Genomic DNA, 6,563 nt, shown 5'->3' with positions numbered 1-6,563 from the left:
CCATGATGTTTTCCTCCCAGCCTGTCTCCCGGGCTTGGGTCTTCTACATATTTTGGAGAAACTTAGGCTGAGGACAGACTGGCAGGATGAAGTGCGAGGGAGGTGGGGCAAAAAGACTCGGACCAAGTTGTGCCGGGCATGTTATGCAGTGCGTTGTGTTGAGTCAGCCCGCTCTAGCCAAAGTCCACTTATGCCCTGCTGAGAGCTAACTGTAGCAAACCACGCTGACACAGTCTTGTGGTTAACTATGTACAGTTTTATTTACAATATATACAGCTCACCATCCAATTGCTTCACAAGACTCCGCATAAATGATGAAGGAGAAATATACACAGACTACATACACATATATACAGTAATCAGCCAATCAGCTTCCTGTTGAGTCACAGTGACAGAGCTTTTTCCAGCTCCTGCCTGGACCGGTTAGTTCTGGTTCCTGTAGCTGTCAAACAAACTGTCAGTTTAGATGGACATGATCACTTGTTCTGAAGCCTTACAAGTCAGCACTCCCCCTAAGATTCAGAATTCTGTGATCAGACCTAATCTCCCCCTCAGATTTAAGAACTTGTTTGCCTCTAAACCTTTGGTAAACATGTCTGCTATGTTTTCCTCAGAAGTACAATGCTTTATTGTAGCCAGCTTTCTTTGCACTGTCTCTCTGACATTCTGGTACCTAATATTTATATGCCTGCTTCTTGTCTTGACTCCTTGAGAGTCGCCCAACTGTTGTGCAGCTGTGTTATTACACATTAAAGTCATAGGCATAACACATGACATCTCTAAGTCTCCCAATAACTGTTTCAACCATTCTAGTTGCACAACATTTGTTTAAAGCCGCAAACTCTGCCTCACAAGTGCTCGTCGAGACATATTGCTGTTTTACTGATTTCCACATCACAAGAGATCCGCAAACATACACTACATAACCTGTTGAGGATTTTCCACTTTCTTTTTCACCCCAGTTAGAATCACTGTACGCAACCAGTTTACTTTTAATGGTACCTTTTAAGTATCTCAAGATCTGTTTTGCTGCATTCCAATCTCTAACATAAGGACATGCATTTCTCTGGCATAGCATATGAACAGCATAAAATATGTCTGGGCGGGACCATATTGCCAGATATAACAATGAACCCACTAAGGACTGATACATAGCCTTATTTTCAAAACATTTCCCTTCAGGCTCTTTTATATATCCTGTGGTCATGGAGTTGCTACTGGATGTGCTTCGGTCATGTTGTACTTTTCTAACAGTTTTACAATTTTACCCTCCTGAAGGGAATAAAAGGAGGGATATGGAGAGGGCCGGGAAGAAGGCATGCTGAGACGGATGGTAAAGAGAGAACGGTAAAGATGGTGAGTGAGAGAAGAGGAGGGATATAGTCGCAGCATGCAGACAGAGGGACGTCCGGGGTGCTCTTAACCCCGTCCCCTGTCAGAGGCCCTTCTCCCCCTCCACTTTCCCTGAATCTACCATGCCCTCGAACCGCCCGTCACTCCAAGGCGTGACAGGTACCTCGGAACTACGGCCACCGGGTGCGCTATTCCAAAGGCCAAGGGGGACCACGACAGATATTTATTTCAGTTGTCATATCTCCATTTATCAGAATTCTAGCACTCTGTTAGTGTAAATGGCTTCTACAGTATGGATGAAAGCTTCTCCACAACGGGATATCTTTAAATATTCAATCATAAAGTCCCAGTTGATGTTATCGAACACCTTCTCAGCGTCTAAAAACACTACCGCCAACTGTTTGTCTGGATGCGCCTCTGCGTATTCCAAAGCATTCATAATTATTCTTAGGTTTTACCGTCCCTGTCTATGAGGTAAAAAACCTGCTTGATCTCGGTGAATTATTTCAGCAAGTACTTTTCTGAACCACGATGCTATAATTGTCGTGAAGATCTTATAGTCTACATTCAGTAGAGATATGGGGCGGTAATTTCGAATTTCTTTTGGGTCCGAATCTTTCTTATGTATCAGAGAAATTAGGGCCAAATTCCACAAATCAGGGAGTGTTTTCTTTTGTGGAACCCCTTGTATCACCTGTTTAAATGGGACCGTAAGTTCTTCTTCAAATATTGTATAAAATTCCATCGGGAACCCGTCAGGACCTGGTGTTTTATTTCTCTTCTGTTTTCTAATAGCTTCCGCTATTTCATGGATTGTAAATGCCTGATTAAGCAACTTTTGTTGAGTACTGTTCAGTTTTTTATTATAGGGGTTTTCCTTCAGATACTTTTGAATGGCCTCTAAATCTAACATCTGTTTTCTGTACAGTTTTTCATAAAACTGTTTCGTGATCTCTTTCAGGTCGTGTAAACAGCTTTTTCCCTGACTATGTTTATTTTGTAAGATCCTAATATATCTCTTTTTCCCCTCACATCTTAATCTATGTGCCAACCAACGTGTAGGTTTATTTGAGTTTTCAAAGAAATTTTATCTTGTATATAAAACCTTCTTGGCAATTTCTTGATTTAATAAACAGTTTAACTCATGATGTAATACTTGGATTTTTAATCTAAGTTTGTCTGGTGATAGACACTTTTTAGCATCTTCTTGTTTTTGAATTTGCTTTTTCAACTGGGTTATTTTTTGCTTCTCTAATTTTCTATTATTTATACTTTGTCTGCTAAAGGCCATAAAAATATTTATTTATCCTTAACACAGAGTCAAGGCTTAAGAATGCATCTACCTCACAGGGCTGTTGTGAATAAACTACCTGAGGGACCGCCTTTCCCCACATGTCCCCCAGGACCAGGGCTTACTCGTTGGTGGCCCCGTTCTGGTGGAATTAGCTCCCAGAGATCAGGGCCCTGCGGGACCTTTTACAGTTCTGCAGGGCCTGTAAAACAGGGCTCTTCCACCAGGCTTTCAGAAGCTGCCACCACCACCACCAATAGTTAACGACTGATGGTGGAATGAGAGAGGGCCCTCCCTGGATCCCTGGAATTTCCACCAACAGCCTAAAGGACATCAATCACTGCAAGGACAACTAAAAATGAAGATTGCAAGCCGACTGTGAGTTAAGAGCATGGAACAATGGCTGCCACCATCAATCTAATGGCAACGGCTACTAGCACTTTATTAAGTTAGATGGTTTTAGAATTGTTTTAATTGTAATATATTACAATTTTATCGGTTTTGTAACTTATCTGTTTTTACGTAAGCCGCCCTGAGCCGGCTTTGGCTGGGAAGGCGGGGGAGAAATTTGATAAAGAAATAAAGGATCAAATAAAATAGAGGAAATGAAAACAATGTAAGGTGCTTTGGAGCTCTTTGGTGGGGTGTAAATGGAGCAAATAAAACGGAAGGAAAGAAAACAGCGGATAAAGGCAATCCTCTTCCTTTAGGTGAAAAATTTCTCCTTCTGATGTAAATGGAGAGAGACAAAATCATCTTAGTTACTAAATGTAGTGCTGGAGTTTCGCATACCCTCAGAAAGACCACGTTTTTGCATATCAGACTCCATTCTCCTGAGCGGATGCCCAAAATAAACCAGACGAGGGAGTTCTAAAGCCAAACCCTCCGGTTCAGTTAAGATGGTTATGTGAAGGAAGCCCGTGAACATCACCAGAGTGCACTTTAGACATTTATCTTCTAAAATATATAGATTTTGCACCAGCTACCTGTGTGGGGGGAGGTATCACTTCACCACAGTCCTAACTCGTTCTGATGGCTCTCCCTACAGGAAGAAAGGAATTATCATAAACATGTCATCGATGAGTGGCCGGCGTCCAATGGCAAAACTATTGATGTATTCCTCAACTAAGGTAAGGAAAACCTACTACATCGAAGTAAAACAAGATATTTTTTCGATTTCCAAAGCAGGATCACATCGCAACATAAACTACACGTACAATGAACTTTATTTTCACCAAGGCGGGCTGTGTAGGAGAAGAAGTCCTGCTCGGCCTGTTCCGGAAGGACTTGCCCAACCGGCAAAGAAAGCTTGTAAGGGCTTGAAATCATCCCAGTAAGGCAGAAAAAGACACCGGGCAAAAGCTTCCTTCCTTCTGCCATTTAGTTCTTGCTGACATAATGTACCTTGTCCCTCCTCCATCCCATTGTTGGGGATGGGGTTGCCAGATCCAGGTTGGGAAACTCCTGGAGATTTGGGGGTGAAGCCTGGGGAGTGGAGGGACCTCCGGCGGGGTACAAGGCCATAGAGTCCAACCCCCAAAGCATCCATTTTCTCCAGGGGAACTGATTCCTGGAGCCTGGAGATGAGCCGCAATTCCAGGGGTCCCACCTGGCAGTTGGCGTCCCTAGCTGGGGAAGATTTTATCTGTCTGTCCATTCATCCATTATCTATCTATCTATCTATCTATCTATCTATCTATCTATCTATCTATCTATCTATCTATCTATCATCTATCTATGTCTATCTGTACGTACGTACATTCATCCACCATCTATCTATCTATGTCTGCCCATCTATCTGTCCGTCTGTCTGTCCATCCATCATCTATGTCTGTCCGTCTGGTCCGTCCATCCATCCATCCATCCGTCTGTCTGTCGGTCTGTCTGTCTATCCATCTATCTATCTATCATCTATATATCATCTATCTATCTATCTATCTATCTATCTATCTATCTATCTATCTATCATCTCCCATCTGTCACCCATCTATCATCCATCCATCTATCTATCTACCATCCATCTACCATCTACCATCCATCTATCTTCTTCTTCATCATCATCATCATCCGTCTATCACCCATCTAGCTATCACCCATCCATCTATATCATCCATCCACCCATCATATCATCCATCCAATCTATCTATTTTATTCAATTTGTAACCCCGCTCTCCATTTCAATAAATACAATAAAATCAGTAAAAACAACTACTGTACAATCTAAGATGGCGTAGAACCCACGCGGAGGGGCCATATATCGGCACCTGATAAGAAGGGGGAGAAGAGAAGGAGGGAGAGGCCAAAGCTAGATGAAACCCATGGACAAGGAGCCCATCAGTGCCATCCACCATAGGCCCGGCGGAACAACTCTGTTTTGCAGGCCCTGCAGAACTGTACCAGATCCCGCAGGGCCCTGATCAATCCTGGAAGAGTGTTCCACCAACCAGACACTCTTTGGGCTGGGAACCACCAGCAGATTTCGATCACTCGAGTGTAACGCTCTGCGGGGGACATACCAGGAAAAATGGTCCCAAAGGTATGCTGGTCCCTGGCCGTTTAGAGCTTCAAAGGTCAACACCAAAACCTTGAATTTGATCCGGTCTTCAGTCTGGAGCCAGGGCAGCCAAGAGAGCACCGGTTGGAAATGCGCTCCGAAAGGCGTCCCCATCAGGACCCTCGCAGCCGCATTCTGGACCATTTTCATTTTCCGGATCAAACTCAAGGGAAGCCCTACGTAGAGCGAGTTACAGCAATCCAGCCTGGAGGTGACCGTTGCGTAGATCGCTGTGGCTAGGTCGGAGGGCGACAGGTACGGCACCAATGACTTAGCCTGGCGAAGAGGGTAAAATGCTGGCTTCACCACCTTTGTGACCTGGGCCTCCATTGAAAGGGGGGCATCCAGGATCACTGCCAAGTTCCTGACGGATGGCCCAGCTGTTAGTGGCACCCCGTCAAGAGAGGGGAGCTTGGCAACCCATCCCACCCTGCCCCTCCATCCCAGCCACAGGACCTCTGTCTTCGATGGATTTAGTTTCAGCCTGCTCTGCTTTAGCCAAGCATTCACGGCCTCCAAACCTCTGGCCAGATTTTCTGGGCCTGTCCCCAGCCGGCACTCATCAACAGATAGAGCTGGGCAGGGGTCATTTCCTGCGGGAGTGCACAGGAGCAGAGCTCCGGCAGTAAAGAGTTCAGGGGGTGGGCACATGCAGCAAGCCCCACCCCCTGCTCCAAGCAGCCCTCAGTCAGAGCAAGACGCAGCCAGGTAAGTTGTAGAGCCCCCACCCCGGCCCCCCGGTCCAAAACAGTCCAGTGGCACCTTTAAGACCAAGTTTTATTCAGGTACAAGCTCTCCCTCCTCTGCGAGGACAGATCTGCACGTTCCCCCCCCTCCCCCAATAGCTAGCAATCCAAAACAGTCCAGTGGAGCCTGAGTGGTGGCTGTCCCCTTCTGACACACTTCCGGTGAGATCAGGGGTGGGTGGCATATGCATATGCAAATAAGTTACGCTAATGAGTTATGCTAATGAGCTCCTGGACCTCTTTTTCTATGAAATGGCCCCTGGAGCTGGGTTAATCCGAGTGCTGGTGACACCCACATCCATAATTCCACACCAGCTGGGCAAGGGGGTGCATAAAGATTTTAAATAACATTGGGGAGAGGATTGCCCCCTGAGGGACTCCACATACCAGTGGGTATCCTGGTGAAACCCTCTCCCCTAGCAGATCATCTGTTTAAGGTCATCCGCTAGGAGAGGGAGGGAAAAGAAGAAGAAACACTGGCCTGCAGTTCCTTTTTGTTTGGCGTAGTGGTTAATATTTTCATTACTTTAAATTTTAAACTTGTTTTATTGTAGAAGAAGAAGAAGAGGAGGAGATTGGATTTATACCCCCCCCTTCACTCGGAGTCTCAGAGCGGCTT

General features: G+C 45.3%; 1 long non-coding RNA gene across 1 annotated transcript in view; it reads left to right on the top strand.

Annotated features, from left to right (window-relative positions):
* Positions 1-3,769, top strand: part of LOC107115058 — a 9,062-nt gene extending 5,293 nt beyond the window's left edge. The window contains exon 4 of the long non-coding RNA XR_001482666.1: positions 3,693-3,769. This is a non-coding gene — a long non-coding RNA (uncharacterized LOC107115058). The remainder of the gene's footprint in view (positions 1-3,692) is intronic.
* Positions 3,770-6,563: the final 2,794 nt, after the last annotated feature.

The sequence above is a fragment of the Gekko japonicus genome, unplaced genomic scaffold (assembly GCF_001447785.1).
Source record: "Gekko japonicus isolate JY-2015 unplaced genomic scaffold, Gekko_japonicus_V1.1 scaffold7231, whole genome shotgun sequence".
NCBI classification, from domain to species: Eukaryota; Metazoa; Chordata; class Lepidosauria; order Squamata; family Gekkonidae; genus Gekko; species Gekko japonicus.
This window is presented reverse-complemented; position numbering and strand designations above follow the sequence as displayed.